A 25,537-nucleotide genomic window follows, 5' to 3' on the forward strand; every position below is an offset into this window, starting at 1 on the left:
TGGTTTGGTGATGGAAAAACAAAAACGGCAACAGCCCATCTTCCACAGGATGCTCCGTTCTCAGTTCTATGCTGCTGACAGAGCATCACGTGTTCCGTTGCCCGGAAGAAGGCCATCCATGGCTACAATATGCAAATGAGGGCCTTTTCCCAGGAACCCCAGGGTTCAGTCTCCCACCGAAACCCCACCCACCCATTCCTTTATTCTGTTGTTGAACCCAATTAAGAAAGCCCCAGCAAGCTGGAGCATGCAAAAATTGCCACAAAACTCAGTTTTGCTCCTCTCCACGGAAATCTTTAGTAAAAGGCGAAAGATTTTTACGTTCTGAAGAGAAGCCAGAATATACTGGGCAAGGGCCTCCTCCTGACCTACCACCATGGCAGCAGCCCTCACTTGGCCCGGGGACAGCACCTAGAAGTGGGTTCGTGGTTTGGTGATGGAAAAACAAAAACGGCAACAGCCCATCTTCCACAGGCTGCTCCGTTCTCAGTTCGATGCTGCTGACAGAGCATCACCTGTTCCGTTGCCCGGAAGAAGGCCATCCATGGCTACAATATGCAAATGAGGGCCTCTTCCCCGCAACCCCAGGGTTCAGTCTCCCACCGAAACCCCACCCACCCATTACTTTATTCTGTTGTTGAACCCAATTAACGAAGCCCCAGCAAGCTGGAGCATGCAAAAATTGCCACAAAACTCAGTTTTGCTCCTCTCCACGGAAATCTTTAGTAAAAGGCGAAAGATTTTTACGTTCTGAAGAGAAGCCAGAGTATACTGGGCAAGGGCCTCCTCCTGACCTACCACCATGGCAGCAGCCCTCACTTGGCCCGGGGAGAGCACCTAGAAGTGGGTTCGTGGTTTGGTGATGGAAAAACAAAAACGGCAACAGCCCATCTTCCACAGGATGCTCCGTTCTCAGTTCTATGCTGCTGACAGAGCATCACCTGTTCCGTTGCCCGGAAGAAGGCCATCCATGGCTACAATATGCAAATGAGGGCCTTTTCCCAGGAACCCCAGGGTTCAGTCTCCCACCGAAACCCCACCCACCCATTCCTTTATTCTGTTGTTGAACCCAATTAAGAAAGCCCCAGCAAGCTGCAGCATGCAAAAATTGCCACAAAACTCAGTTTTGCTCCTCTCCACGGAAATCTTTAGTAAAAGGCGAAAGATTTTTACGTTCTGAAGAGAAGCCAGAGTATACTGGGCAAGGGCCTCCTCCTGACCTACCACCATGGCAGCAGCCCTCACTTGGCCCGGGGACAGCACCTAGAAGTGGGTTCGTGGTTTGGTGATGGAAAAACAAAAACGGCAACAGCCCATCTTCCACAGGCTGCTCCGTTCTCAGTTCGATGCTGCTGACAGAGCATCACCTGTTCCGTTGCCCGGAAGAAGGCCATCTATGGCTACAATATGCAAATGAGGGCCTCTAACCCCGCAACCCCAGGGTTCAGTCTCCCACCGAAACCGCACCCACCCATTACTTTATTCTGTTGTTGAACCCAATTAACGAAGCCCCAGCAAGCTGGAGCATGCAAAAATTGCCACAAAACTCAGTTTTGCTCCTCTCCACGGAAATCTTTAGTAAAAGGCGAAAGATTTTTACGTTCTGAAGAGAAGCCAGAGTATACTGGGCAAGGGCCTCCTCCTGACCTACCACCATGGCAGCAGCCCTCACTTGGCCCGGGGAGAGCACCTAGAAGTGGGTTCGTGGTTTGGTGATGGAAAAACAAAAACGGCAACAGCCCATCTTCCACAGGCTGCTCCGTTCTCAGTTCTATGCTGCTGACAGAACATCACCTGTTCCGTTGCCCGGAAGAAGGCCATCCATGGCTACAATATGCAAATGAGGGCCTCTTCCCAGCAACCCCAGGGTTCAGTCCCCCACCGAAACCCCACCCACCCATTCCTTTATTCTGTTGTTGAACCCAATTAAGGAAGCCCCAGCAAGCTGGAGCATGCAAAAATTGCAACAAAACTCAGTTTTGCTCCTCTCCACGGAAATCTTTAGTAAAAGGCGAAAGATTTTTACGTTCTGAAGAGAAGCCAGAGTATACTGTGCAAAGGCCTCCTCCTGACCTACCACCATGGCAGCAGCCCTCACTTGGCCCGGGGAGAGCACCTAGAAGTGGGTTCGTGGTTTGGTGATGGAAAAACAAAAACGGCAACAGCCCATCTTCCACAGGCTGCTCCGTTCTCAGTTCTATGCTGCTGACAGAGCATCACCTGTTCCGTTGCCCGGAAGAAGGCCATCCATGGCTACAATATGCAAATGAGGGCCTCTTCCCCGCAACCCCAGGGTTCAGTCTCCCACCGAAACCCCACCCACCCATTACTTTATTCTGTTGTTGAACCCAATTAACGAAGCCCCAGCAAGCTGGAGCATGCAAAAATTGCCACAAAACTCAGTTTTGCTCGTCTCCACGGAAATCTTTAGTAAAAGGCGAAAGATTTTTACGTTCTGAAGAGAAGCCAGAGTATACTGGGCAAGGGCCTCCTCCTGACCTACCACCATGGCAGCAGCCCTCACTTGGCCCGGGGAGAGCAACTAGAAGTGGGTTCGTGGTATGGTGATGGAAAAACCAAAACGGCAACAGCCCATCTTCCACAGGATGCTCCGTTCTCAGTTCTATGCTGCTGACAGAGCATCACCTGTTCCGTTGCCCGGAAGAAGGCCATCCATGGCTACAATATGCAAATGAGGGCCTCTTCCCCGCAACCCCAGGGTCCAGTCTCCCACCGAAACCCCACCCACCCATTACTTTATTCTGTTGTTGAACCCAATTAAGGAAGCCCCAGCAAGCTGGAGCATGCAAAAATTGCCACAAAACTCAGTTTTGCTCGTCTCCACGGAAATCTTTAGTAAAAGGCGAAAGATTTTTACGTTCTGAAGAGAAGCCAGAGTATACTGGGCAAGGGCCTCCTCCTGACCTACCACCATGGCAGCAGCCCTCACTTGGCCCAGGGAGAGCACCTAGAAGTGGGTTCGTGGTTTGGTGATGGAAAAACAAAAACGGCAACAGCCCATCTTCCACAGGATGCTCCGTTCTCAGTTCTATGCTGCTGACAGAGCATCACCTGTTCCGTTGCCCGGAAGAAGGCCATCCATGGCTACAATATGCAAATGAGGGCCTTTTCCCAGAAACCCCACCCACCCATTCCTTTATTCTGTTGTTGAACCCAATTAAGAAAGCCCCAGCAAGCTGGAGCATGCAAAAATTGCCACAAAACTCAGTTTTGCTCCTCTCCACGGAAATCTTTAGTAAAAGGCGAAAGATTTTTACGTTCTGAAGAGAAGCCATAGTATATTGGGCAAGGGCCTCCTCCTGACCTACCACCATGGCAGCAGCCCTCACTTGGCCCGGGGAGAGCACCTAGAAGTGGGTTCGTGGTTTGGTGATGGAAAAACAAAAACGGCAACAGCCCATCTTCCACAGGCTGCTCCGTTCTCAGTTCTATGCTGCTGACAGAACATCACCTGTTCCGTTGCCCGGAAGAAGGCCATCCATGGCTACAATATGCAAATGAGGGCCTTTTCCCAGCAACCCCAGGGTTCAGTCTCCCACCGAAACCCCACCCACCCATTCCTTTATTCTGTTGTTGAACCCAATTAAGGAAACCCCAGCAAGCTGGAGCATGCAAAAATTGCCACAAAACTCAGTTTTGCTCCTCTCCACGGAAATCTTTAGTAAAAGGCGAAAGATTTTTACGTTCTGAAGTGAAGCCAGAGTATACTGTGCAAAGGCCTCCTCCTGACCTACCACCATGGCAGCAGCCCTCACTTGGCCCGGGGAGAGCAACTAGAAGTGGGTTCGTGGTATGGTGATGGAAAAACAAAAACGGCAACATCCCATCTTCCACAGGCTGCTCCGTTCTCAGTTCTATGCTGCTGACAGAGCATCACCTGTTCCGTTGCCCGGAAGAAGGCCATCCATGGCTACAATATGCAAATGAAGGCCTCTTCCCCGCAACCCCAGGGTTCACTCTCCCACCAAAACCCCAAACACCCATTACTTTATTCTATTGTTGAACCCTATTAAGGAAGCCCCAGCAAGCTGGAGCATGCAAAAATTGCCACAAAACTCAGTTTTGCTCCTCTCCACGGAAATCTTTAGTAAAAGGCGAAAGATTTTTACGTTCTGAAGAGAAGCTAGAGTATACTGGGCAAGGGCCTCCTCCTGACCTACCACCATGGCAGCAGCCCTCACTTGGCCCGGGGAGAGCACCTAGAAGTGGGTTCGTGGTTTGGTGATGGAAAAACAAAAACGGCAACAGCCCATCTTCCACAGGATGCTCCGTTCTCAGTTCTATGCTGCTGACAGAGCATCACCTGTTCCGTTGCCCGGAAGAAGGCCATCCATGGCTACAATATGCAAATGAGGGCCTTTTCCCAGGAACCCCAGGGTTCCGTCTCTCACCGAAACCCCACCCACCCATTCCTTTATTCTGTTGTTGAACCCAATTAAGAAAGCCCCAGCAAGCTGGAGCATGCAAAAATTGCCACAAAACTCAGTTTTGCTCCTCTCCATGGAAATCTTTAGTAAAAGGCGAAAGATTTTTACGTTCTGAAGAGAAGCCAGAGTATACTGTGCAAAGGCCTCCTCCTGACCTACCACCATGGCAGCAGCCCTCACTTGGCCCGGGGAGAGCACCTAGAAGTGGGTTCGTGGTTTGGTGATGGAAAAACAAAAACGGCAACAGCCCATCTTCCACAGGCTGCTCCGTTCTCAGTTCTATGCTGCTGACAGAGCATCACCTGTTCCGTTGCCCGGAAGAAGGCCATCCATGGCTACAATATGCAAATGAGGGCCTCTTCCCAGCAACCCCAGGGTTCAGTCTCCCACCGAAACCCCACCCACCCATTACTTTATTCTGTTGTTGAACCCAATTAAGGAAGCCCCAGCAAGCTGGAGCATGCAAAAATTGCCACAAAACTTAGTTTTGCTCCTCTCCACGGAAATCTTTAGTAAAAGGCGAAAGATTTTTACGTTCTGAAGAGAATTCGGAGTATACTGGGCAAGGGCCTCCTCCTGACCTACCACCATGGCAGCAGCCCTCACTTGGCCCGGGGAGAGCACCTAGAAGTGGGTTCGTGGTTTGGTGATGGAAAAACAAAAACGGCAACAGCCCATCTTCCACAGGCTGCTCCGTTCTCAGTTCTATGCTGCTGACAGAACATCACCTGTTCCGTTGCCCAGAAGAAGGCCATCCATGGCTAAAATATGCAAATGAGGGCCTCTTCCCAGCAACCCCAGGGTTCAGTCTCCCACCGAAAACCCACCTACCCATTCCTTTATTCTGTTGTTGAACCCAATTAAGGAAGCCCCAGCAAGCTGGAGCATGCAAAAATTGCCACAAAACTCAGTTTTGCTCCTCTCCACGGAAATCTTTAGTAAAAGGCGAAAGATTTTTACGTTCTGAAGAGAAGCCAGAGTATACTGTGCAAAGGCCTCCTCCTGACCTACCACCATGGCAGCAGCCCTCACTTGGCCCGGGGAGAGCACCTAGAAGTGGGTTCGTGGTTTGGTGATGGAAAAACAAAAACGGCAACAGCCCATCTTCCACAGGCTGCTCCGTTCTCAGTTCTATGCTGCTGACAGAGCATCACCTGTTCCGTTGCCCGGAAGAAGGCCATCCATGGCTACAATATGCAAATGAGGGCCTCTTCCCCGCAACCCCAGGGTTCAGTCCCCCACCAAAACCCCAAACACCCATTACTTTATTCTATTGTTGAACCCAATTAAGGAAGCCCCAGCAAGCTGGAGCATGCAAAAATTGCCACAAAACTCAGTTTTGCTCCTCTCCACGGAAATCTTTAGTAAAAGGCGAAAGATTTTTACGTTCTGAAGAGAATCCAGAGTATACTGGGTAAGGGCCTCCTCCTGACCTACCACCATCGCAGCAGCCCTCACTTGGCCCAGGGAGAGCACCTAGAAGTGGGTTCGTGGTTTGGTGATGGAAAAACAAAAACGGCAACAGCCCATCTTCCATAGGATGCTCCGTTCTCAGTTCTATGCTGCTGACAGAGCATCACCTGTTCCGTTGCCCGGAAGAAGGCCATCCATGGCTACAATATGCAAATGAGGGCCTTTTCCCAGGAACCCCAGGGTTCCGTCTCTCACCGAAACCCCACCCACCCATTCCTTTATTCTGTTGTTGAACCCAATTAAGAAAGCCCCAGCAAGCTGGAGCATGCAAAAATTGCCACAAAACTCAGTTTTGCTCCTCTCCATGGAAATCTTTAGTAAAAGGCGAAAGATTTTTACGTTCTGAAGCGAAGCCAGAGTATACTGTGCAAAGGCCTCCTCCTGACCTACCACCATGGCAGCAGCCCTCACTTGGCCCGGGGAGAGCACCTAGAAGTGGGTTCGTGGTTTGGTGATGGAAAAACAAAAACGGCAACAGCCCATCTTCCACAGGCTGATCCGTTCTCAGTTCTATGCTGCTGACAGAGCATCACCTGTTCCGTTGCCCGGAAGAAGGCCATCCATGGCTACAATATGCAAATGAGGGCCTCTTCCCAGCAACCCCACCCACCCATTACTTTATTCTGTTGTTGAACCCAATTAAGGAAGCCCCAGCAAGCTGGAGCATGCAAAAATTGCCACAAAACTCAGTTTTGCTCCTCTCCACGGAAATCTTTAGTAAAAGGCGAAAGATTTTTACGTTCTGAAGAGAATTCGGAGTATACTGGGCAAGGGCCTCCTCCTGACCTACCACCATGGCAGCAGCCCTCACTTGGCCCGGGGAGAGCACCTAGAAGTGGGTTCGTGGTTTGGTGATGGAAAAACAAAAACGGCAACAGCCCATCTTCCACAGGCTGCTCCGTTCTCAGTTCTATGCTGCTGACAGAACATCACCTGTTCCATTGCCCAGAAGAAGGCCATCCATGGCTAAAATATGCAAATGAGGGCCTCTTCCCAGCAACCCCAGGGTTCAGTCTCCCACCGAAACCCCACCTACCCATTCCTTTATTCTGTTGTTGAACCCAATTAAGGAAGCCCCAGCAAGTTGGAGCATGCAAAAATTGCCACAAAACTCAGTTTTGCTCCTCTCCACGGAAATCTTTAGTAAAAGGCGAAAGATTTTTACGTTCTGAAGAGAAGCCAGAGTATACTGTGCAAAGGCCTCCTCCTGACCTACCACCATGGCAGCAGCCCTCACTTGGCCCGGGGAGAGCACCTAGAAGTGGGTTCGTGGTTTGGTGATGGAAAAACAAAAACGGCAACAGCCCATCTTCCACAGGCTGCTCCGTTCTCAGTTCTATGCTGCTGACAGAGCATCACCTGTTCCGTTGCCCGGAAGAAGGCCATCCATGGCTACAATATGCAAATGAGGGCCTCTTCCCCGCAACCCCAGGGTTCAGTCTCCCACCAAAACCCCAAACACCCATTACTTTATTCTATTGTTGAACCCAATTAAGGAAGCCCCAGCAAGCTGGAGCATGCAAAAATTGCCACAAAACTCAGTTTTGCTCCTCTCCACGGAAATCTTTAGTAAAAGGCGAAAGATTTTTACGTTCTGAAGAGAAGCCAGAGTATACTGGGCAAGGGCCTCCTCCTGACCTACCACCATGGCAGCAGCCCTCACTTGGCCCGGGGAGAGCACCTAGAAGTGGGTTCGTGGTTTGGTGATGGAAAAACAAAAACGGCAACAGCCCATCTTCCATAGGATGCTCCGTTCTCAGTTCTATGCTGCTGACAGAGCATCACCTGTTCCGTTGCCCGGAAGAAGGCCATCTATGGCTACAATATGCAAATGAGGGCCTTTTCCCAGGAACCCCAGGGCTCAGTCTCCCACCGAAACCCCACCCACCCATTCCATTATTCTGTTGTTGAACCCAATTAAGAAAGCCCCAGCAAGCTGGAGCATGCAAAAATTGCCACAAAACTCAGTTTTGCTCCTCTCCATGGAAATCTTTAGTAAAAGGCGAAAGATTTTTACGTTCTGAAGAGAAGCCAGAGTATACTGTGCAAAGGGCTCCTCCTGACCTACCACCATGGCAGCAGCCCTCACTTGGCCCGGGGAGAGCACCTAGAAGTGGGTTCGTGGTTTGGTGATGGAAAAACAAAAACGGCAACAGCCCATCTTCCACAGGATGCTCCGTTCTCAGTTCTATGCTGCTGACAGAGCATCACCTGTTCCGTTGCCCGGAAGAAGGCCATCCATGGCTACAATATGCAAATGAGGGCCTTTTCCCAGGAACCCCAGGGTTCAGTCTCCCACCGAAACCCCACCCACCCATTCCTTTATTCTGTTGTTGAACCCAATTAAGAAAGCCCCAGCAAGCTGGAGCATGCAAAAATTGCCACAAAACTCAGTTTTGCTCCTCTCCACGGAAATCTTTAGTAAAAGGCGAAAGATTTTTACGTTCTGAAGAGAAGCCAGAATATACTGGGCAAGGGCCTCCTCCTGACCTACCACCATGGCAGCAGCCCTCACTTGGCCCGGGGACAGCACCTAGAAGTGGGTTCGTGGTTTGGTGATGGAAAAACAAAAACGGCAACAGCCCATCTTCCACAGGCTGCTCCGTTCTCAGTTCGATGCTGCTGACAGAGCATCACCTGTTCCGTTGCCCGGAAGAAGGCCATCCATGGCTACAATATGCAAATGAGGGCCTCTTCCCCGCAACCCCAGGGTTCACTCTCCCACCAAAACCCCAAACACCCATTACTTTATTCTATTGTTGAACCCAATTAAGGAAGCCCCAGCAAGCTGGAGCATGCAAAAATTGCCACAAAACTCAGTTTTGCTCCTCTCCACAGAAATCTTTAGTAAAAGGCGAAAGATTTTTACATTCTGAAGAGAAGCCAGGGTATATTGGGCAAGGGCCTCCTCCTGACCTACCACCATGGCAGCAGCCCTCACTTGGCCCGGGGAGAGCACCTAGAAGTGGGTTCGTGGTTTGGTGATGGAAAAACAAAAACGGCAACAGCCCATCTTCCACAGGCTGCTCCGTTCTCAGTTCTATGCTGCTGACAGAGCATCACCTGTTCCGTTGCCCGGAAGAAGGCCATCCATGGCTACAATATGCAAATGAGGGCCTCTTCCCAGCAACCCCAGGGTTCAGTCTCCCACCGAAACCCCACCCACCCATCCATTCCTTTATTCTATTGTTGATCCCAATTAAGGAAGCCCCAGCAAGCTGGAGCATGCAAAAATTGCCACAAAACTCAGTTTTGCTCCTCTCCACGGAAATCTTTAGTAAAAGGCGAAAGATTTTTACGTTCTGAAGAGAAGCCAGAATATACTGGGCAAGGGCCTCCTCCTGACCTACCACCATGGCAGCAGCCCTCACTTGGCCCGGGGACAGCACCTAGAAGTGGGTTCGTGGTTTGGTGATGGAAAAACAAAAACGGCAACAGCCCATCTTCCACAGGCTGCTCCGTTCTCAGTTCGATGCTGCTGACAGAGCATCACCTGTTCCGTTGCCCGGAAGAAGGCCATCCATGGCTACAATATGCAAATGAGGGCCTCTTCCCCGCAACCCCAGGGTTCACTCTCCCACCAAAACCCCAAACACCCATTACTTTATTCTATTGTTGAACCCAATTAAGGAAGCCCCAGCAAGCTGGAGCATGCAAAAATTGCCACAAAACTCAGTTTTGCTCCTCTCCACAGAAATCTTTAGTAAAAGGCGAAAGATTTTTACATTCTGAAGAAAAGCCAGAGTATATTGGGCAAGGGCCTCCTCCTGACCTACCACCATGGCAGCAGCCCTCACTTGGCCCGGGGAGAGCACCTAGAAGTGGGTTCGTGGTTTGGTGATGGAAAAACAAAAACGGCAACAGCCCATCTTCCACAGGCTGCTCCGTTCTCAGTTCTATGCTGCTGACAGAGCATCACCTGTTCCGTTGCCCGGAAGAAGGCCATCTATGGCTACAATATGCAAATGAGGGCCTTTTCCCAGGAACCCCAGGGTTCAGTCTCCCACCGAAACCCCACCCACCCATTCCTTTATTCTGTTGTTGAACCCAATTAAGAAAGCCCCAGCAAGCTGGAGCATGCAAAAATTGCCACAAAACTCAGTTTTGCTCCTCTCCATAGAAATCTTTAGTAAAAGGCGAAAGATTTTTACGTTCTGAAGAGAAGCCAGAGTATACTGTGCAAAGGCCTCCTCCTGACCTACCACCATGACAGCAGCCCTCTCTTGGCCCGGGGAGAGCACCTAGAAGTGGGTTCGTGGTTTGGTGATGGAAAAACAAAAACGGCAACAGCCCATCTTCCACAGGCTGCTCCGTTCTCAGTTCTATGCTGCTGACAGAGCATCACCTGTTCCGTTGCCCGGAAGAAGGCCATCCATGGCTACAATATGCAAATGAGGGCCTCTTCCCAGCAACCCCAGGGTTCAGTCTCCCACCGAAACCCCACCCACCCATTCCTTTATTCTGTTGTTGAACCCAATTAAGAAAGCCCCAGCAAGCTGGAGCATGCAAAAATTGCCACAAAACTCAGTTTTGCTCCTCTCCACGGAAATCTTTATTAAAAGGCGAAAGATTTTTACGTTCTGAAGAGGAGCCAGAATATACTGGCCAAGGGCCTCCTCCTGACCTACCACCATGGCAGCAGCCCTCACTTGGCCCGGGGACAGCACCTAGAAGTGGGTTCGTGGTTTGGTGATGGAAAAACAAAAACGGCAACAGCCCATCTTCCACAGGCTGCTCCGTTCTCAGTTCTATGCTGCTGACAGAGCATCACCTGTTCCGTTGCCCGGAAGAAGGCCATCCATGGCTACAATATGCAAATGAGGGCCTCTTCCCAGCAACCCCAGGGTTCAGTCTCCCACCGAAACCCCACCCACCCATTCCTTTATTCTGTTGTTGAACCCAATTAAGGAAGCCCCAGCAAGCTGGAGCATGCAAAAATTGCCACAAATCTCAGTTTTGCTCCTCTCCACAGAAATCTTTAGTAAAAGGCGAAAGAATTTTATGTTCTGAAGAGAAGCTAGAATATACTAGGCAAGGGCCTCCTCCTGACCTACCACCATGGCAGCAGCCCTCACTTGGCCCGGGGAGAGCAACTAGAAGTGGGTTCGTGGTATGGTGATGGAAAAACCAAAACGGCAACAGCCCATCTTCCACAGGATGCTCCGTTCTCAGTTCTATGCTGCTGACAGAGCATCACCTGTTCCGTTGCCCGGAAGAAGGCCATCCATGGCTACAATATGCAAATGAGGGCCTCTTCCCCGCAACCCCAGGGTCCAGTCTCCCACCGAAACCCCACCCACCCATTACTTTATTCTGTTGTTGAACCCAATTAAGGAAGCCCCAGCAAGCTGGAGCATGCAAAAATTGCCACAAAACTCAGTTTTGCTCCTCTCCACGGAAATCTTTAGTAAAAGGCGAAAGATTTTTACATTCTGAAGAGAGGCTAGAGTATACTGGGCAAGGGCCTCCTCCTGACCTACCACCATGGCAGCAGCCCTCACTTGGCCCAGGGAGAGCACCTAGAAGTGGGTTCGTGGTTTGGTGATGGAAATACAAAAACGGCAACAGCCCATCTTCCACAGGATGCTCCGTTCTCAGTTCTATGCTGCTGACAGAGCATCACCTGTTCCGTTGCCCGGAAAAAGGCCATCCATGGCTACAATATGCAAATGAGGGCCTTTTCCCAGGAACCCCAGGGTTCAGTCTCCCACCGAAACCCCACCCACCCATTCCTTTATTCTGTTGTTGAACCCAATTAAGAAAGCCCCAGCAAGCTGGAGCATGCAAAAATTGCCACAAAACTCAGTTTTGCTCCTCTCCACGGAAATCTTTAGTAAAAGGCGAAAGATTTTTACGTTCTGAAGAGAAGCCAGAGTATACTGGGAAAGGGCCTCCTCCTGACCTACCACCATGGCAGCAGCCCTCACTTGGCCTGGGGAGAGCACCTAGAAGTGGGTTCGTGGTTTGGTGATGGAAAAACAAAAACGGCAACAGCCCATCTTCCACAGGCTGCTCCGTTCTCAGTTCTATGCTGCTGACAGAGCATCACCTGTTCCGTTGCCCGGAAGAAGGCCATCCATGGCTACAATATGCAAATGAGGGCCTCTTCCCCGCAACCCCAGGGTTCAGTCTCCCACCGAAACCCCACCCACCCATTACTTTATTCTGTTGTTGAACCCAATTAAGGAAGCCCCAGCAAGCTGGAGCATGCAAAAATTGCCACAAAACTCAGTTTTGCTCCTCTCCACGGAAATCTTTAGTGAAAGGCGAAAGATTTTTACGTTCTGAAGACAAGCTAGAGTATACTGGGCAAGGGCCTCCTCCTGACCTACCACCATGGCAGCAGCCCTCACTTGGCCCGGGGAGAGCACCTAGAAGTGGGTTCGTGTTTTGGTGATGGAAATACAAAAACGGCAACAGCCCATCTTCCACAGGATGCTCCGTTCTCAGTTCTATGCTGCTGACAGAGCATCACCTGTTCCGTTGCCCGGAAGAAGGCCATCCATGGCTACAATATGCAAATGAGGGCCTTTTCCCAGGAACCCCAGGGTTCAGTCTCCCACCGAAACCCCACCCACCCATTCCTTTATTCTGTTGTTGAACTCAATTAAGAAAGCCCCAGCAAGCTGGAGCATGCAAAAATTGCCACAAAACTCAGTTTTGCTCCTCTCCACGGAAATCTTTAGTAAAAGGCGAAAGATTTTTACGTTCTGAAGAGAAGCCAGAGTATACTGGGCAAGGGCCTCCTCCTGACCTACCACCATGGCAGCAGCCCTCACTTGGCCCGGGGAGAGCACCTAGAAGTGGGTTCGTGGTATGGTGATGGAAAAACAAAAACGGCAACAGCCCATCTTCCACAGGATGCTCCATTCTCAGTTCTATGCTGCTGACAGAACATCACCTGTTCCGTTGCCCGGAAGAAGGCCATCCATGGCTACAATATGCAAATGAGGGCCTCTTCCCAGCAACCCCAGGGTTCAGTCTCCCACCAAAACCCCACCCACCCATTACTTTATTCTGTTGTTGAACCCAATTAAGGAAGCCCCAGCAAGCTGGAGCATGCAAAAATTGCCACAAAACTCAGTTTTGCTCCTCTCCACGGAAATCTTTAGTAAAAGGCGAAAGATTTTTACGTTCTGAAGAGAAGCTAGAGTATACTGTGCAAAGGCTTCCTCCTGACCTACCACCATGGCAGCAGCCCTCACTTGGCCCGGGGAGAGCACCTAGAAGTGGGTTCGTGGTTTGGTGATGGAAAGACAAAAACGGCAACAGCCCATCTTCCACAGGCTGCTCCGTTCTCAGTTCTATGTTGCTGACAGAGCATCACCTGTTCCGTTGCCCGGAAGAAGGCCATCCATGGCTACAATATGCAAATGAGGGCCTCTTCCCAGCAACCCCAGGGTTCAGTCTCCCACCGAAACCCCACCCACCCATTCCTTTATTCTGTTGTTGAACCCAATTAAGGAAGCCCCAGCAAGCTGAAGCATGCAAAAATTGCCACAAAACTCAGTTTTGCTCCTCTCCACGGAAATCTTTAGTAAAAGGCGAAAGAATTTTACGTTCTGAAGAGAAGCTAGAATATACTGGGCAAGTGCCTCCTCCTGACCTAACACCATGGCAGCAGCCCTCACTTGGCCCGGGGAGAGCACCTAGAAGTGGGTTCGTGGTTTGGTGATGGAAAAACAAAAACGGCAACAGCCCACCTTCCACAGGCTGCTCCATTCTCAGTTCTATGCTGCTGACAGAGCATCACCTGTTCCGTTGCCCGGAAGAAGGCCATCCATGGATACAATATGCAAATGAGGGCCTCTTCCCAGCAACCCCAGGGTTCAGTCTCCCACCGAAACACCATCCACCCACCCACCCATTACTTTATTCTGTTGTTGAACCCAATTAAGAAAGCCCCAGCAAGCTGGAGCATGCAAAAATTGCCACAAAACTCAGTTTTGCTCCTCTCCACTGAAATCTTTAGTAAAAGTCGAAAGATTTTTACATTTTGAAGAGAAACCAGAGTATACTGGGCAAGGGCCTCCTCCTGACCTACCACCATGGCAGCAGCCCTCACTTGGCCCGGGGAGAGCACCTAGAAGTGGGTTCGTGGTTTGGTGATGGAAAAACAAAAACGGCAACAGCCCATCTTCCACAGGCTGCTCTGTTCTCAGTTCTATGCTGCTGACAGAACATCACCTGTTCCGTTGCCCGGAAGAAGGCCATCCATGGCTACAATATGCAAATGAGGGCCTCTTCCCAGCAACCCCAGGGTTCAGTCTCCCACCGAAACCCCACCCACCCATTACTTTATTCTGTTGTTGAACCCAATTAAAGAAGCCCCAGCAAGCTGGAGCATGCAAAAATTGCCACAAAACTCAGTTTTGCTCCTCTCCACGGAAATCTTTAGTAAAAGGCGAAAGATTTTTACGTTCTGAAAAGAAGCTAGAGTATACTGGGCAAGTTCCTCCTCCTGACCTACCACCATGGCAGCAGCCCTCACTTGGCCCGGGGAGAGCACCTAGAAGTGGGTTCGTGGTTTGGTGATGGAAAAACAAAAACGGCAACAGCCCATCTTCCACAGGCTGCTCCGTTCTCAGTTCTATGCTGCTGACAGAACATCACCTGTTCCGTTGCCCGGAAGAAGGCCAACCATGGCTAAAATATGCAAATGAGGGCCTCTTCCCAGCAACCCCAGGGTTCAGTCTCCCACCGAAACCCCACCCACCCATTACTTTATTCTGTTGTTGAACCCAATTAAGGAAGCCCCAGCAAGCTGGAGCATGCAAAAATTGCCACAAAACTCAGTTTTGCTCCTCTCCACGGAAATCTTTAGTAAAAGGCGAAATATTTTTACGTTCTGAAGAGAAGCCAGAGTATACTGTGCAAAGGCCTCCTCCTGACCTACCACCATGGCAGCAGCCCTCACTTGGCCCGGGGAGAGCACCTAGAAGTGGGTTCGTAGTTTGGTGATGGAAAAACAAAAACGGCAACAGCCCATCTTCCACAGGCTGCTCCGTTCTCAGTTCTATGCTGCTGACAGAACATCACCTGTTCCGTTGCCCGGAAGAAGGCCATCCATGGCTACAATATGCAAATGAGGGCCTCTTCCCCGCAACCCCAGGGTTCAGTCTCCCACCAAAACCCCAAACACCCATTACTTTATTCTATTGTTGAACCCAATTAAGGAAGCCCCAGCAAGCTGGAGCATGCAAAAATTGCCACAAAACTCAGTTTTGCTCCTCTCCACGGAAATCTTTAGTAAAAGGCGAAAGATTTTTACATTCTGAAGAGAAGCCAGAGTATACTGGGCAAGGGCCTCCTCCTGACCTACCACCATGGCAGCAGCCCTCACTTGGCCCGGGGAGAGCACCTAGAAGTGGGTTCGTGGTTTGGTGATGGAAAAACAAAAACGGCAACAGCCCATCTTCCATAGGATGCTCCGTTCTCAGTTCTATGCTGCTGACAGAGCACCACCTGTTCCGTTGCCCGGAAGAAGGCCATCTATGGCTACAATATGCAAATGAAGGCCTTTTCCCAGGAACCCCAGGGTTCAGTCTCCCACCGAAACCCCACCCACCCATTCCTTTATTCTGTTGTTGAACCCAATTAAGAAAGCCCCAGCAAGCTGGAGCATGCAAAAATTGCCACAAAACTCAGTTTTGCTCCTCTCCACGGAAATCTTTAGTAAAAGGCGAAAGATTTTTACGTTCTGAAGAGAAGCCAGAGTATACTGTGCAAAAGCCTCCTCCTGACCTACCACCATGGCAGCAGCCCTCACTTGGCCCGGGGAGAGCACCTAGAAGTGGGTTCGTGGTTTGGTGATGGAAAAACAAAAACGGCAACAGCCCATCTTCCACAGGCTGCTCCGTTCTCAGTTCTATGCTGCTGACAGAGCATCACCTGTTCCATTGCCCGGAAGAAGGCCATCCATGGCTACAATATGCAAATGAGGGCCTCTTCCCAGCAACCCCAGGGTTCAGTCTCCCACCGAAACCCCACCCACCCATTACTTTATTCTGTTGTTGAACCCAATTAAGGAAGCCCCAGCAAGCTGGAGCATGCAAAAATTGCCAACAAAACTCAGTTTTGCTCCTCTCCACGGAAATCTTTAGTAAAAGGCGAAAGATTTTTACGTTCTGAAGAGAAGCCAGAATATACTGGGCAAGGGCCTCCTCCTGACCTACCACCATGGCAGCAGCCCTCACTTGGCCCGGGGAGAGCACCTAGAAGTGGGTTCGTGGTTTGGTGATGGAAAAACAAAAACGGCAACAGCCCATCTTCCACAGGCTGCTCCGTTCTCAGTTCTATGCTGCTGACAGAGCATCACCTGTTCCGTTGCCCGGAAGAAGGCCATCCATGGCTACAATATGCAAATGAAGGCCTCTTCCCCGCAACCCCAGGATTCAGTCTCCCACTGAAACCCCACCCACCCATTACTTTATTCTGTTGTTGAACCCAATTAACGAAGCCCCAGCAAGCTGGAGCATGCAAAAATTGCCACAAAACTCAGTTTAGCTCCTCTCCACGGAAATCTTTAGTAAAAGGCGAAAGATTTTTACGTTCTGAAGAGAAGCCGGAGTATACTGGGCAAGGGCCTCCTCCTGATCTACCACCATGGCAGCAGCCCTCACTTGGCCCGGGGAGAGCAACTAGAAGTGGGTTCGTGGTTTGGTGATGGAAAAACCAAAACGGCAACAGCCCATCTTCCACAGGATGCTCCGTTCTCAGTTCTATGCTGCTGACAGAGCATCACCTGTTCCGTTGCCCGGAAGAAGGCCATCCATGGCTACAATATGCAAATGAGGGCCTCTTCCCCGCAACCCCAGGGTCCAGTCTCCCACCGAAACCCCACCCACCCATTACTTTATTCTGTTGTTGAACCCAATTAAGGAAGCCCCAGCAAGCTGGAGCATGCAAAAATTGCCTCAAAACTCAGTTTTGCTCCTCTCCACGGAAATCTTTAGTAAAAGGCGAAAGATTTTTACGTTCTGAAGAGAAGCCAGAGTATACTGGGCAAGGACCTACCACCATGGCAGCAGCCCTCACTCGGCCCGGGGAGAGCACCTAGAAGTGGGTTCGTGGTTTTGTGATGGAAAAACAAAAATGGCAACAGCCCATCTTCCACAGGATGCTCCGTTCTCAGTTCTATGCTGCTGACAGAACATCACCTGTTCCGTTGCCCGGAAGAAGGCCATCCATGGCTACAATATGCAAATGAGGGCCTCTTCCCAGCAACCCCAGGGTTCAGTCTCCCACCGAAACCCCACCCACCCACCCATTCCTTTATTCTGTTGTTGAACCCAATTAAGGAAGCCCCAGCAAGCTGGAGCATGCAAAAATTGCCACAAATCTCAGTTTTGCTCCTCTCCACGGAAATCTTTAGTAAAAGGCGAAAGATTTTTACGTTCTGAAGAGAAGCCAGAATATACTGGGCAAGGGCCTCCTCCTGACCTACCACCATGGCAGCAGCCCTCACTTGGCCCGGGGACAGCACCTAGAAGTGGGTTCGTGGTTTGGTGATGGAAAAACAAAAACGGCAACAGCCCATCTTCCACAGGCTGCTCCGTTCTCAGTTCGATGCTGCTGACAGAGCATCACCTGTTCCGTTGCCCGGAAGAAGGCCATCCATGGCTACAATATGCAAATGAGGGCCTCTTCCCCGCAACCCCAGGGTTCAGTCTCCCACCGAAACCCCACCCACTCATTACTTTATTCTGTTGTTGAACCCAATTAACGAAGCCCCAGCAAGCTGGAGCATGCAAAAATTGCCACAAAACTCAGTTTTGCTCCTCTCCACGGAAATCTTTAGTAAAAGGCGAAAGATTTTTACGTTCTGAAGAGAAGCCTGAATATACTGGGCAAGGGCCTCCTCCTGACCTACCACCATGGCAGCAGCCCTCACTTGGCCCGGGGAGAGCAACTAGAAGTGGATTCGTGGTTTGGTGATGGAAAAACAAAAACGGCAACAGCCCATCTTCCACAGGCTGCTTCGTTCTCAGTTCTATGCTGCTGACAGAGCATCACCTGTTCCGTTGCCCGGAAGAAGGCCATCCATGGCTACAATATGCAAATGAGGGCCTTTTCCCCGCAACCCCAGGATTCAGTCTCCCACCGAAACCCCACCCACCACTTTATTCTGTTGTTGAACCCAATTAAGGAAGCCCCAGCAAGCTGGAGCATGCAAAAATTGCCACAAAACTCAGTTTTGCTCCTCTCCACGGAAATCTTTAGTAAAAGGCGAAAGATTTTTACGCTCTGAAGAGAAGCCAGAGTATACTGGGTAAGGGCCTCCTCCTGACCTACCACCATGGCAGTAGCCCTCACTTGGCCCGGGGAGAGCACCTAGAAGTGGGTTCGTGGTTTGGTGATGGAAAAACAAAAACGGCAACAGCCCATCTTCCACAGGATGCTCCGTTCTCAGTTCTATGCTGCTGACAGAGCATCACCTGTTCCGTTGCCCGGAAGAAGGCCATCCATGGCTACAATATGCAAATGAGGGCCTTTTCCCAGGAACCCCAGGGTTCAGTCTCCCACCGAAACGCCACCCACCCATTCCTTTATTCTGTTGTCGAACCCAATTAAGAAAGCCCCAGCAAGCTGGAGCATGCAAAAATTGCCACAAAACTCAGTTTTGCTCCTCTCCACGGAAATCTTTAGTAAAAGGCGAAAGAATTTTACGTTCTGAAGAGAAGCCAGAATATACTGGGCAAGGGCCTCCTCCTGACCTACCACCATGGCAGCAGCCCTCACTTGGCCTGGGGAGAGCACCTAGAAGTGGGTTCGTGGTTTGGTGATGGAAAAACAAAAACGGCAACAGCCCATCTTCCACAGGCTGCTCCGTTCTCAGTTCTATGCTGCTGACAGAGCATCACCTGTTCCGTTGCCCGGAAGAAGGCCATCCATGGCTACAATATGCAAATGAGGGCCTCTTCCCAGCAACCCCAGGGTTCAGTCTCCCACCGAAACCCCACCCACCCATTCCTTTATTCTGTTGTTGAACCCAATTAAAGAAGCCCCAGCAAGCTGGAGCATGCAAAAATTGCCACAAAACTCAGTTTTGCTCCTCTCCATGGAAATCTTTAGTAAAAGGCGAAAGATTTTTACGTTCTGAAGAGAAGCCAGAGTATACTGTGCAAAGGCCTCCTCCTGACCTACCACCATGGCAGCAGCCCTCACTTGGCCCGGGGAGAGCACCTAGAAGTGGGTTCGTGGTTTGGTGATGGAAAAACAAAAACGGCAACAGCCCATCTTCCATAGGATGCTCCGTTCTCAGTTCTATGCTGCTGACAGAGCATCACCTGTTCCGTTGCCCGGAAGAAGGCCATCTATGGCTACAATATGCAAATGAGGGCCTTTTCCCAGGAACCCCAGGGTTCAGTCTCCCACCGAAACCCCACCCACCCATTCCTTTATTCTGTTGTTGAACCCAATTAAGAAAGCCCCAGCAAGCTGGAGCATGCAAAAATTGCCACAAAACTCAGTTTTGCTCCTCTCCATGGAAATCTTTAGTAAAAGGCGAAAGATTTTTACATTCTGAAGAGAAACCAGAGTATATTGGGCAAGGGCCTCCTTCTGACCTACCACCATGGCAGCAGCCCTCACTTGGCCCGGGGAGAGTACCTAGAAGTGGGTTCGTGGTTTGGTGATGGAAAAACAAAAACGGCAACAGCCCATCTTCCACAGGCTGCTCCATTCTCAGTTCTATGCTGCTGACAGAGCATCACCTGTTCCGTTGCCCGGAAGAAGGCCATCCATGGCTACAATATGCAAATGAGGGCCTCTTCCCAGCAACCCCAGGGTTCAGTCTCCCACCGAAACCCCACCCACCCATTACTTTATTCTGTTGTTGAACCCAATTAAGGAAGCCCCAGCAAGTTGGAGCATGCAAAAATTGCCACAAAACTCAGTTTTGCTCCTCTCCACAGAAATCTTTAGTAAAAGGCGAAAGATTTTTACGTTCTGAAGAGAAGCCAGAGTATACTGGGCAAGGGCCTCCTCCTGACCTACCACAATGGCAGCAGCCCTCACTTGGCCCGGGGACAGCACCTAGAAGTGGGTTCGTGGTTTGGTGATGGAAAAACAAAAACGGCAACAGCCCATCTTCCACAGGCTGCTCCGTTCTCAGTTCTATGCTGCTGACAGAGCATCACCTGTTCCGTTGCCCGGAAGAAGGCCATCCATGGCTACAATATGCAAATGAGGGCCTCTTCCCCGCAAACCCCAGGGTTCAGTCTCCCACCGAAACCCCAAACACCCATTACTTTATTCTATTGTTGAACCCAATTAAGGAAGCCCCAGCAAGCTGGAGCATGCAAAAATTGCCACAAAACTCAGTTTTGCTCCTCTCCACGGAAATCTTTAGTAAAAGGCGAAAGATTTTTACGTTCTGAAGAGAAGGCAGAGTATACTGGGCAAGGGCCTCCTCCTGACCTACCACCATGGCAGCAGCCCTCACTTGGCCCGGGGAGAGCACCTAGAAGTGGGTTCGTGGTTTGGTGATGGAAAAACAAAAACGGCAACAGCCCATCTTCCACAGGATGCTCCGTTCTCAGTTCTATGCTGCTGACAGAGCATCACCTGTTCCGTTGCCCGGAAGAAGGCCATCCATGGCTACAATATGCAAATGAGGGCCTTTTCTCAGGAACCCCAGGGTTCAGTCTCCCACCGAAACCCCACCCACCCATTCCTTTATTCTGTTGTTGAACCCAATTAAGGAAGCCCCAGCAAGCTGGAGCATGCTAAAATTGCCACAAAACTCAGTTTTGCTCCTCTCCACGGAAATCTTTAGTAAAAGGCTAAAGATTTTTACATTCTGAAGAGAAGCCAGAGTATACTGGGCAAGGGCCTCCTCCTGACCTACCACCATGGCAGCAGCCCTCACTTGGCCTGGGGAGAGCACCTAGAAGTGGGTTCGTGGTTTGGTGATGGAAAAACAAAAACGGCAACAGCCCATCTTCCACAGGCTGCTCCGTTCTCAGTTCTATGCTGCTAACAGAGCATCACCTGTTCCGTTGCCCGGAAGAAGGCCATCCATGGCTAAAATATGCAAATGAGGGACTCTTCCCAGCAACCCCAGGGTTCAGTCTCCCACCGAAACCCCACCCACCCATTCCTTTATTCTGTTGTTGAACCCAATTAAGGAAGCCCCAGCAAGTTGGAGCATGCAAAAATTGCCACAAAACTCAGTTTTGCTCCTCTCCACAGAAATCTTTAGTAAAAGGCGAAAGATTTTTACGTTCTGAAGAGAAGCCAGAGTATACTGGGCAAGGGCCTCCTCCTGACCTACCACAATGGCAGCAGCCCTCACTTGGCCCGGGGACAGCACCTAGAAGTGGGTTCGTGGTTTGGTGATGGAAAAACAAAAACGGCAACAGCCCATCTTCCACAGGCTGCTCCGTTCTCAGTTCTATGCTGCTGACAGAGCATCACCTGTTCCGTTGCCCGGAAGAAGGCCATCCATGGCTACAATATGCAAATGAGGGCCTCTTCCCCGCAACCCCAGGGTTCAGTCTCCCACCGAAACCCCAAACACCCATTACTTTATTCTATTGTTGAACCCAATTAAGGAAGCCCCAGCAAGCTGGAGCATGCAAAAATTGCCACAAAACTCAGTTTTGCTCCTCTCCACGGAAATCTTTAGTAAAAGGCGAAAGATTTTTACGTTCTGAAGAGAAGCTAGAGTATACTGGGCAAGGGCCTCCTCCTGACCTACCACCATGGCAGCAGCCCTCACTTGGCCCGGGGAGAGCACCTAGAAGTGGGTTCGTGGTTTGGTGATGGAAAAACAAAAACGGCAACAGCCCATCTTCCACAGGCTGCTTCGTTCTCAGTTCTATGCTGCTGACAGAGCATCACCCGTTCCGTTGCCCGGAAGAAGGCCATCCATGGCTACAATATGCAAATGAGGGCCTCTTCCCCGCAACCCCAGGGTTCAGTCTCCCACCAAAACCCCAAACACCCATTACTTTATTCTATTGTTGAACCCAATTAAGGAAGCCCCAGCAAGCTGGAGCATGCAAAAATTGCCACAAAACTCAGTTTTGCTCCTCTCCACGGAAATCTTTAGTAAAAGGCGAAAGATTTTTACGTTCTGAAGAGAAGCCAGAATATACTGGGCAAGGGCCTCCTCCTGACCTACCACCATGGCAGCAGCCCTCACTTGGCCTGGGGAGAGCACCTAGAAGTGGGTTCGTGGTTTGGTGATGGAAAAACAAAAACGGCAACAGCCCATCTTCCACAGGATGCTCCGTTCTCAGTTCTATGCTGCTGACAGAGCATCACCTGTTCCGTTGCCCGGAAGAAGGCCATCCATGGCTACAATATGCAAATGAGGGCCTTTTCCCAGGAACCCCAGGGTTCAGTCTCCCACCGAAACCCCACCCACCCATTCCTTTATTCTGTTGTTGAACCCAATTAAGAAAGCCCCAGCAAGCTGGAGCATGCAAAAATTGCCACAAAACTCAGTTTTGCTCCTCTCCACGGAAATCTTTAGTAAAAGGCGAAAGATTTTTACGTTCTGAAGAGAAGCCAGAATATACTGGGCAAGGGCCTCCTCCTGACCTACCACCATGGCAGCAGCCCTCACTTGGCCCGGGGACAGCACCTAGAAGTGGGTTCGTGGTTTGGTGATGGAAAAACAAAAACGGCAACAGCCCATCTTCCACAGGCTGCTCCGTTCTCAGTTCGATGCTGCTGACAGAGCATCACCTGTTCCGTTGCCCGGAAGAAGGCCATCCATGGCTACAATATGCAAATGAGGGCCTCTTCCCCGCAACCCCAGGGTTCACTCTCCCACCAAAACCCCAAACACCCATTACTTTATTCTATTGTTGAACCCAATTAAGGAAGCCCCAGCAAGCTGGAGCATGCAAAAATTGCCACAAAACTCAGTTTTGCTCCTCTCCACAGAAATCTTTAGTAAAAGGCGAAAGATTTTTACATTCTGAAGAGAAGCCAGAGTATATTGGGCAAGGGTCTCCTCCTGACCTACCACCATGGCAGCAGCCCTCACTTGGCCCGGGGAGAGCACCTAGAAGTGGGTTCGTGGTTTGGTGATGGAAAAACAAAAACGGCAACAGCCCATCTTCCACAGGCTGCTCCGTTCTCAGTTCTATGCTGCTGACAGAGCATCACCTGTTCCGTTGCCCGGAAGAAGGCCATCCATGGCTACAATATGCAAATGAGGGCCTCTTCCCCGCAAACCCCAGGGTTCAGTCTCCCACCGAAACCCCAAACACCCATTACTTTATTCTATTGTTGAACCCAATTAAGGAAGCCCCAGCAAGCTGGAGCATGCAAAAATTGCCACAAAACTCAGTTTTGCTCCTCTCCACGGAAATCTTTAGTAAAAGGCGAAAGATTTTTACGTTCTGAAGAGAAGGCAGAGTATACTGGGCAAGGGCCTCCTCCTGACCTACCACCATGGCAGCAGCCCTCACTTGGCCCGGGGAGAGCACCTAGAAGTGGGTTCGTGGTTTGGTGATGGAAAAACAAAAACGGCAACAGCCCATCTTCCACAGGATGCTCCGTTCTCAGTTCTATGCTGCTGACAGAGCATCACCTGTTCCGTTGCCCGGAAGAAGGCCATCCATGGCTACAATATGCAAATGAGGGCCTTTTCCCAGGAACCCCAGGGTTCAGTCTCCCACCGAAACCCCACCCACCCATTCCTTTATTCTGTTGTTGAACCCAATTAAGAAAGCCCCAGCAAGCTGGAGCATGCAAAAATTGCCACAAAACTCAGTTTTGCTCCTCTCCACAGAAATCTTTAGTAAAAGGCGAAAGATTTTTACGTTCTGAAGAGAAGCCAGAGCATACTGGGCAAGGGCCTCCTCCTGACCTACCACCATGGCAGCAGCCCTCACTTGGCCCGGGGAGAGCACCTAGAAGTGGGTTCGTGGTTTGGTGATGGAAAAACAAAAACGGCAACAGCCCATCTTCCACAGGCTGCTCCGTTCTCAGTTCTATGCTGCTGACAGAGCATCACCTGTTCCGTTGCCCGGAAGAAGGCCATCCATGGCTACAATATGCAAATGAGGGCCTCTTCCCCGCAACCCCAGGGTTCAGTCTCCCACCGAAACCCCAAACACCCATTACTTTATTCTATTGTTGAACCCAATTAAGGAAGCCCCAGCAAGCTGGAGCATGCAAAAATTGCCACAAAACTCAGTTTTGCTCCTCTCCACGGAAATCTTTAGTAAAAGGCGAAAGATTTTTACGTTCTGAAGAGAAGCTAGAGTATACTGGGCAAGGGCCTCCTCCTGACCTACCACCATGGCAGCAGCCCTCACTTGGCCCGGGGAGAGCACCTAGAAGTGGGTTCGTGGTTTGGTGATGGAAAAACAAAAACGGCAACAGCCCATCTTCCATAGGATGCTCCGTTCTCAGTTCTATGCTGCTGACAGAGCATCACCTGTTCCGTTGCCCGGAAGAAGGCCATCTATGGCTACAATATGCAAATGAGGGCCTTTTCCCAGGAACCCCAGGGTTCAGTCTCCCACCGAAACCCCACCCACCCATTCCTTTATTCTGTTGTTGAACCCAATTAAGAAAGCCCCAGCAAGCTGGAGCATGCAAAAATTGCCACAAAACTCAGTTTTGCTCCTCTCCATAGAAATCTTTAGTAAAAGGCGAAAGATTTTTACGTTCTGAAGAGAAGCCAGAGTATACTGTGCAAAGGCCTCCTCCTGACCTACCACCATGACAGCAGCCCTCACTTGGCCCGGGGAGAGCACCTAGAAGTGGGTTCGTGGTTTGGTGATGGAAAAACAAAAACGGCAACAGCCCATCTTCCACAGGCTGCTCCGTTCTCAGTTCTATGCTGCTGACAGAGCATCACCTGTTCCGTTGCCCGGAAGAAGGCCATCCATGGCTACAATATGCAAATGAGGGCCTCTTCCCAGCAACCCCAGGGTTCAGTCTCCCACCGAAACCCCACCCACCCATTACTTTATTCTGTTGTTGAACCCAATTAAGGAAACCCCAGCAAGCTGGAGCATGCAAAAATTGCCATAAAACTCAGTTTTGCTCCTCTCCACAGAAATCTTTAGTAAAAGGCGAAAGATTTTTACGTTCTGAAGAGAAGCCAGAATATACTGGGCAAGGGCCTCCTCCTGACCTACCACCATGGCAGCAGCCCTCACTTGGCCCGGGGAGAGCACTTAGAAGTGGGTTCATGGTTTGGTGATGGAAAAACAAAAACGGCAACAGCCCATCTTCCACAGGATGCTCCGTTCTCAGTTCTATGCTGCTGACAGAGCATCACCTGTTCCGTTGCCCGGAAGAAGGCCATCCATGGCTACAATATGCAAATGAGGGCCTTTTCCCAGGAACCCCAGGGTTCAGTCTCCCACCGAAACCCCACCCACCCATTCCTTTATTCTGTTGTTGAACCCAATTAAGAAAGCCCCAGCAAGCTGGAGCATGCAAAAATTGCCACAAAACTCAGTTTTGCTCCTCTCCACGGAAATCTTTAGTAAAAGGCGAAAGATTTTTACGTTCTGAAGAGGAGCCAGAATATACTGGCCAAGGGCCTCCTCCTGACCTACCACCATGGCAGCAGCCCTCACTTGGCCCGGGGACAGCACCTAGAAGTGGGTTCGTGGTTTGGTGATGGAAAAACAAAA

At 50.5% G+C, this 25,537-nt stretch overlaps 60 non-coding genes across 60 annotated transcripts; all 60 read right to left on the reverse strand.

Moving 5' to 3' along the window:
• Positions 1-228: 228 nt before the first annotated feature.
• LOC138639172 (U5 spliceosomal RNA) lies at positions 229-344 on the reverse strand. Its single transcript, XR_011312769.1, has one exon. It is a non-coding gene; the product is annotated as a U5 spliceosomal RNA (small nuclear RNA).
• A 310-nt stretch (positions 345-654) lies between these two features.
• On the reverse strand, positions 655-770 carry LOC138639997 (U5 spliceosomal RNA). Its single transcript, XR_011313519.1, has one exon. It is a non-coding gene; the product is annotated as a U5 spliceosomal RNA (small nuclear RNA).
• A 310-nt stretch (positions 771-1,080) lies between these two features.
• LOC138639339 (U5 spliceosomal RNA) lies at positions 1,081-1,196 on the reverse strand. The gene has a single exon (XR_011312926.1). It is a non-coding gene; the product is annotated as a U5 spliceosomal RNA (small nuclear RNA).
• A 311-nt stretch (positions 1,197-1,507) lies between these two features.
• Positions 1,508-1,623, reverse strand: LOC138639998 (U5 spliceosomal RNA). The gene has a single exon (XR_011313520.1). It is a non-coding gene; the product is annotated as a U5 spliceosomal RNA (small nuclear RNA).
• Positions 1,624-1,933: 310 nt separating this feature from the next.
• Positions 1,934-2,049, reverse strand: LOC138639311 (U5 spliceosomal RNA). Its single transcript, XR_011312899.1, has one exon. It is a non-coding gene; the product is annotated as a U5 spliceosomal RNA (small nuclear RNA).
• Positions 2,050-2,359: 310 nt separating this feature from the next.
• LOC138639551 (U5 spliceosomal RNA) lies at positions 2,360-2,475 on the reverse strand. Its single transcript, XR_011313129.1, has one exon. It is a non-coding gene; the product is annotated as a U5 spliceosomal RNA (small nuclear RNA).
• Positions 2,476-2,785: 310 nt separating this feature from the next.
• On the reverse strand, positions 2,786-2,901 carry LOC138639552 (U5 spliceosomal RNA). Its single transcript, XR_011313130.1, has one exon. It is a non-coding gene; the product is annotated as a U5 spliceosomal RNA (small nuclear RNA).
• A 284-nt stretch (positions 2,902-3,185) lies between these two features.
• Positions 3,186-3,301, reverse strand: LOC138639408 (U5 spliceosomal RNA). The gene has a single exon (XR_011312993.1). It is a non-coding gene; the product is annotated as a U5 spliceosomal RNA (small nuclear RNA).
• A 310-nt stretch (positions 3,302-3,611) lies between these two features.
• Positions 3,612-3,727, reverse strand: LOC138639371 (U5 spliceosomal RNA). The gene has a single exon (XR_011312957.1). It is a non-coding gene; the product is annotated as a U5 spliceosomal RNA (small nuclear RNA).
• A 310-nt stretch (positions 3,728-4,037) lies between these two features.
• LOC138639005 (U5 spliceosomal RNA) lies at positions 4,038-4,153 on the reverse strand. The gene has a single exon (XR_011312608.1). It is a non-coding gene; the product is annotated as a U5 spliceosomal RNA (small nuclear RNA).
• A 310-nt stretch (positions 4,154-4,463) lies between these two features.
• LOC138639328 (U5 spliceosomal RNA) lies at positions 4,464-4,579 on the reverse strand. Its single transcript, XR_011312915.1, has one exon. It is a non-coding gene; the product is annotated as a U5 spliceosomal RNA (small nuclear RNA).
• A 310-nt stretch (positions 4,580-4,889) lies between these two features.
• Positions 4,890-5,005, reverse strand: LOC138639750 (U5 spliceosomal RNA). The gene has a single exon (XR_011313319.1). It is a non-coding gene; the product is annotated as a U5 spliceosomal RNA (small nuclear RNA).
• Positions 5,006-5,315: 310 nt separating this feature from the next.
• On the reverse strand, positions 5,316-5,431 carry LOC138639999 (U5 spliceosomal RNA). Its single transcript, XR_011313521.1, has one exon. It is a non-coding gene; the product is annotated as a U5 spliceosomal RNA (small nuclear RNA).
• A 310-nt stretch (positions 5,432-5,741) lies between these two features.
• On the reverse strand, positions 5,742-5,857 carry LOC138639265 (U5 spliceosomal RNA). Its single transcript, XR_011312856.1, has one exon. It is a non-coding gene; the product is annotated as a U5 spliceosomal RNA (small nuclear RNA).
• Positions 5,858-6,167: 310 nt separating this feature from the next.
• Positions 6,168-6,283, reverse strand: LOC138639602 (U5 spliceosomal RNA). Its single transcript, XR_011313178.1, has one exon. It is a non-coding gene; the product is annotated as a U5 spliceosomal RNA (small nuclear RNA).
• Positions 6,284-6,567: 284 nt separating this feature from the next.
• On the reverse strand, positions 6,568-6,683 carry LOC138639643 (U5 spliceosomal RNA). Its single transcript, XR_011313217.1, has one exon. It is a non-coding gene; the product is annotated as a U5 spliceosomal RNA (small nuclear RNA).
• A 310-nt stretch (positions 6,684-6,993) lies between these two features.
• Positions 6,994-7,109, reverse strand: LOC138639159 (U5 spliceosomal RNA). Its single transcript, XR_011312756.1, has one exon. It is a non-coding gene; the product is annotated as a U5 spliceosomal RNA (small nuclear RNA).
• A 310-nt stretch (positions 7,110-7,419) lies between these two features.
• On the reverse strand, positions 7,420-7,535 carry LOC138640000 (U5 spliceosomal RNA). The gene has a single exon (XR_011313522.1). It is a non-coding gene; the product is annotated as a U5 spliceosomal RNA (small nuclear RNA).
• Positions 7,536-7,845: 310 nt separating this feature from the next.
• LOC138639329 (U5 spliceosomal RNA) lies at positions 7,846-7,961 on the reverse strand. Its single transcript, XR_011312916.1, has one exon. It is a non-coding gene; the product is annotated as a U5 spliceosomal RNA (small nuclear RNA).
• A 310-nt stretch (positions 7,962-8,271) lies between these two features.
• LOC138639173 (U5 spliceosomal RNA) lies at positions 8,272-8,387 on the reverse strand. Its single transcript, XR_011312770.1, has one exon. It is a non-coding gene; the product is annotated as a U5 spliceosomal RNA (small nuclear RNA).
• A 310-nt stretch (positions 8,388-8,697) lies between these two features.
• LOC138639712 (U5 spliceosomal RNA) lies at positions 8,698-8,813 on the reverse strand. Its single transcript, XR_011313282.1, has one exon. It is a non-coding gene; the product is annotated as a U5 spliceosomal RNA (small nuclear RNA).
• Positions 8,814-9,127: 314 nt separating this feature from the next.
• Positions 9,128-9,243, reverse strand: LOC138639174 (U5 spliceosomal RNA). Its single transcript, XR_011312771.1, has one exon. It is a non-coding gene; the product is annotated as a U5 spliceosomal RNA (small nuclear RNA).
• A 310-nt stretch (positions 9,244-9,553) lies between these two features.
• Positions 9,554-9,669, reverse strand: LOC138639644 (U5 spliceosomal RNA). The gene has a single exon (XR_011313218.1). It is a non-coding gene; the product is annotated as a U5 spliceosomal RNA (small nuclear RNA).
• A 310-nt stretch (positions 9,670-9,979) lies between these two features.
• LOC138639630 (U5 spliceosomal RNA) lies at positions 9,980-10,095 on the reverse strand. The gene has a single exon (XR_011313205.1). It is a non-coding gene; the product is annotated as a U5 spliceosomal RNA (small nuclear RNA).
• A 310-nt stretch (positions 10,096-10,405) lies between these two features.
• On the reverse strand, positions 10,406-10,521 carry LOC138639618 (U5 spliceosomal RNA). The gene has a single exon (XR_011313193.1). It is a non-coding gene; the product is annotated as a U5 spliceosomal RNA (small nuclear RNA).
• Positions 10,522-10,831: 310 nt separating this feature from the next.
• LOC138639779 (U5 spliceosomal RNA) lies at positions 10,832-10,947 on the reverse strand. The gene has a single exon (XR_011313347.1). It is a non-coding gene; the product is annotated as a U5 spliceosomal RNA (small nuclear RNA).
• Positions 10,948-11,257: 310 nt separating this feature from the next.
• On the reverse strand, positions 11,258-11,373 carry LOC138639639 (U5 spliceosomal RNA). Its single transcript, XR_011313213.1, has one exon. It is a non-coding gene; the product is annotated as a U5 spliceosomal RNA (small nuclear RNA).
• Positions 11,374-11,683: 310 nt separating this feature from the next.
• On the reverse strand, positions 11,684-11,799 carry LOC138640001 (U5 spliceosomal RNA). Its single transcript, XR_011313523.1, has one exon. It is a non-coding gene; the product is annotated as a U5 spliceosomal RNA (small nuclear RNA).
• A 310-nt stretch (positions 11,800-12,109) lies between these two features.
• Positions 12,110-12,225, reverse strand: LOC138639759 (U5 spliceosomal RNA). The gene has a single exon (XR_011313327.1). It is a non-coding gene; the product is annotated as a U5 spliceosomal RNA (small nuclear RNA).
• Positions 12,226-12,535: 310 nt separating this feature from the next.
• On the reverse strand, positions 12,536-12,651 carry LOC138640002 (U5 spliceosomal RNA). Its single transcript, XR_011313524.1, has one exon. It is a non-coding gene; the product is annotated as a U5 spliceosomal RNA (small nuclear RNA).
• Positions 12,652-12,961: 310 nt separating this feature from the next.
• Positions 12,962-13,077, reverse strand: LOC138639006 (U5 spliceosomal RNA). Its single transcript, XR_011312609.1, has one exon. It is a non-coding gene; the product is annotated as a U5 spliceosomal RNA (small nuclear RNA).
• A 310-nt stretch (positions 13,078-13,387) lies between these two features.
• Positions 13,388-13,503, reverse strand: LOC138639734 (U5 spliceosomal RNA). Its single transcript, XR_011313303.1, has one exon. It is a non-coding gene; the product is annotated as a U5 spliceosomal RNA (small nuclear RNA).
• Positions 13,504-13,821: 318 nt separating this feature from the next.
• LOC138639745 (U5 spliceosomal RNA) lies at positions 13,822-13,937 on the reverse strand. Its single transcript, XR_011313314.1, has one exon. It is a non-coding gene; the product is annotated as a U5 spliceosomal RNA (small nuclear RNA).
• Positions 13,938-14,247: 310 nt separating this feature from the next.
• On the reverse strand, positions 14,248-14,363 carry LOC138639348 (U5 spliceosomal RNA). Its single transcript, XR_011312934.1, has one exon. It is a non-coding gene; the product is annotated as a U5 spliceosomal RNA (small nuclear RNA).
• A 310-nt stretch (positions 14,364-14,673) lies between these two features.
• On the reverse strand, positions 14,674-14,789 carry LOC138639437 (U5 spliceosomal RNA). Its single transcript, XR_011313022.1, has one exon. It is a non-coding gene; the product is annotated as a U5 spliceosomal RNA (small nuclear RNA).
• Positions 14,790-15,099: 310 nt separating this feature from the next.
• On the reverse strand, positions 15,100-15,215 carry LOC138638962 (U5 spliceosomal RNA). Its single transcript, XR_011312567.1, has one exon. It is a non-coding gene; the product is annotated as a U5 spliceosomal RNA (small nuclear RNA).
• Positions 15,216-15,525: 310 nt separating this feature from the next.
• On the reverse strand, positions 15,526-15,641 carry LOC138640003 (U5 spliceosomal RNA). The gene has a single exon (XR_011313525.1). It is a non-coding gene; the product is annotated as a U5 spliceosomal RNA (small nuclear RNA).
• Positions 15,642-15,951: 310 nt separating this feature from the next.
• LOC138639455 (U5 spliceosomal RNA) lies at positions 15,952-16,068 on the reverse strand. The gene has a single exon (XR_011313039.1). It is a non-coding gene; the product is annotated as a U5 spliceosomal RNA (small nuclear RNA).
• A 310-nt stretch (positions 16,069-16,378) lies between these two features.
• LOC138640118 (U5 spliceosomal RNA) lies at positions 16,379-16,494 on the reverse strand. Its single transcript, XR_011313636.1, has one exon. It is a non-coding gene; the product is annotated as a U5 spliceosomal RNA (small nuclear RNA).
• A 310-nt stretch (positions 16,495-16,804) lies between these two features.
• On the reverse strand, positions 16,805-16,920 carry LOC138639357 (U5 spliceosomal RNA). The gene has a single exon (XR_011312943.1). It is a non-coding gene; the product is annotated as a U5 spliceosomal RNA (small nuclear RNA).
• Positions 16,921-17,223: 303 nt separating this feature from the next.
• On the reverse strand, positions 17,224-17,339 carry LOC138639478 (U5 spliceosomal RNA). Its single transcript, XR_011313061.1, has one exon. It is a non-coding gene; the product is annotated as a U5 spliceosomal RNA (small nuclear RNA).
• Positions 17,340-17,649: 310 nt separating this feature from the next.
• LOC138639270 (U5 spliceosomal RNA) lies at positions 17,650-17,765 on the reverse strand. The gene has a single exon (XR_011312860.1). It is a non-coding gene; the product is annotated as a U5 spliceosomal RNA (small nuclear RNA).
• A 306-nt stretch (positions 17,766-18,071) lies between these two features.
• Positions 18,072-18,187, reverse strand: LOC138640057 (U5 spliceosomal RNA). Its single transcript, XR_011313578.1, has one exon. It is a non-coding gene; the product is annotated as a U5 spliceosomal RNA (small nuclear RNA).
• Positions 18,188-18,497: 310 nt separating this feature from the next.
• Positions 18,498-18,613, reverse strand: LOC138639579 (U5 spliceosomal RNA). Its single transcript, XR_011313156.1, has one exon. It is a non-coding gene; the product is annotated as a U5 spliceosomal RNA (small nuclear RNA).
• A 310-nt stretch (positions 18,614-18,923) lies between these two features.
• LOC138639330 (U5 spliceosomal RNA) lies at positions 18,924-19,039 on the reverse strand. The gene has a single exon (XR_011312917.1). It is a non-coding gene; the product is annotated as a U5 spliceosomal RNA (small nuclear RNA).
• Positions 19,040-19,349: 310 nt separating this feature from the next.
• On the reverse strand, positions 19,350-19,465 carry LOC138639623 (U5 spliceosomal RNA). Its single transcript, XR_011313198.1, has one exon. It is a non-coding gene; the product is annotated as a U5 spliceosomal RNA (small nuclear RNA).
• A 310-nt stretch (positions 19,466-19,775) lies between these two features.
• On the reverse strand, positions 19,776-19,891 carry LOC138639203 (U5 spliceosomal RNA). Its single transcript, XR_011312798.1, has one exon. It is a non-coding gene; the product is annotated as a U5 spliceosomal RNA (small nuclear RNA).
• A 311-nt stretch (positions 19,892-20,202) lies between these two features.
• LOC138638978 (U5 spliceosomal RNA) lies at positions 20,203-20,318 on the reverse strand. Its single transcript, XR_011312582.1, has one exon. It is a non-coding gene; the product is annotated as a U5 spliceosomal RNA (small nuclear RNA).
• Positions 20,319-20,628: 310 nt separating this feature from the next.
• LOC138639646 (U5 spliceosomal RNA) lies at positions 20,629-20,744 on the reverse strand. Its single transcript, XR_011313220.1, has one exon. It is a non-coding gene; the product is annotated as a U5 spliceosomal RNA (small nuclear RNA).
• A 310-nt stretch (positions 20,745-21,054) lies between these two features.
• LOC138639204 (U5 spliceosomal RNA) lies at positions 21,055-21,170 on the reverse strand. Its single transcript, XR_011312799.1, has one exon. It is a non-coding gene; the product is annotated as a U5 spliceosomal RNA (small nuclear RNA).
• A 310-nt stretch (positions 21,171-21,480) lies between these two features.
• LOC138639007 (U5 spliceosomal RNA) lies at positions 21,481-21,596 on the reverse strand. Its single transcript, XR_011312610.1, has one exon. It is a non-coding gene; the product is annotated as a U5 spliceosomal RNA (small nuclear RNA).
• Positions 21,597-21,906: 310 nt separating this feature from the next.
• LOC138639176 (U5 spliceosomal RNA) lies at positions 21,907-22,022 on the reverse strand. The gene has a single exon (XR_011312772.1). It is a non-coding gene; the product is annotated as a U5 spliceosomal RNA (small nuclear RNA).
• A 310-nt stretch (positions 22,023-22,332) lies between these two features.
• On the reverse strand, positions 22,333-22,448 carry LOC138639177 (U5 spliceosomal RNA). The gene has a single exon (XR_011312773.1). It is a non-coding gene; the product is annotated as a U5 spliceosomal RNA (small nuclear RNA).
• A 310-nt stretch (positions 22,449-22,758) lies between these two features.
• On the reverse strand, positions 22,759-22,874 carry LOC138639505 (U5 spliceosomal RNA). Its single transcript, XR_011313086.1, has one exon. It is a non-coding gene; the product is annotated as a U5 spliceosomal RNA (small nuclear RNA).
• Positions 22,875-23,185: 311 nt separating this feature from the next.
• On the reverse strand, positions 23,186-23,301 carry LOC138638979 (U5 spliceosomal RNA). Its single transcript, XR_011312583.1, has one exon. It is a non-coding gene; the product is annotated as a U5 spliceosomal RNA (small nuclear RNA).
• Positions 23,302-23,611: 310 nt separating this feature from the next.
• LOC138639476 (U5 spliceosomal RNA) lies at positions 23,612-23,727 on the reverse strand. The gene has a single exon (XR_011313059.1). It is a non-coding gene; the product is annotated as a U5 spliceosomal RNA (small nuclear RNA).
• Positions 23,728-24,037: 310 nt separating this feature from the next.
• LOC138639009 (U5 spliceosomal RNA) lies at positions 24,038-24,153 on the reverse strand. Its single transcript, XR_011312611.1, has one exon. It is a non-coding gene; the product is annotated as a U5 spliceosomal RNA (small nuclear RNA).
• Positions 24,154-24,463: 310 nt separating this feature from the next.
• On the reverse strand, positions 24,464-24,579 carry LOC138639631 (U5 spliceosomal RNA). The gene has a single exon (XR_011313206.1). It is a non-coding gene; the product is annotated as a U5 spliceosomal RNA (small nuclear RNA).
• Positions 24,580-24,889: 310 nt separating this feature from the next.
• Positions 24,890-25,005, reverse strand: LOC138639538 (U5 spliceosomal RNA). The gene has a single exon (XR_011313117.1). It is a non-coding gene; the product is annotated as a U5 spliceosomal RNA (small nuclear RNA).
• Positions 25,006-25,315: 310 nt separating this feature from the next.
• LOC138640119 (U5 spliceosomal RNA) lies at positions 25,316-25,431 on the reverse strand. Its single transcript, XR_011313637.1, has one exon. It is a non-coding gene; the product is annotated as a U5 spliceosomal RNA (small nuclear RNA).
• Between the last annotated feature and the right edge of the window lie 106 nt (positions 25,432-25,537).

This window comes from Ranitomeya imitator, chromosome 5 (genome assembly GCF_032444005.1).
Source record: "Ranitomeya imitator isolate aRanImi1 chromosome 5, aRanImi1.pri, whole genome shotgun sequence".
NCBI lineage: Eukaryota > Metazoa > Chordata > Amphibia > Anura > Dendrobatidae > Ranitomeya > Ranitomeya imitator.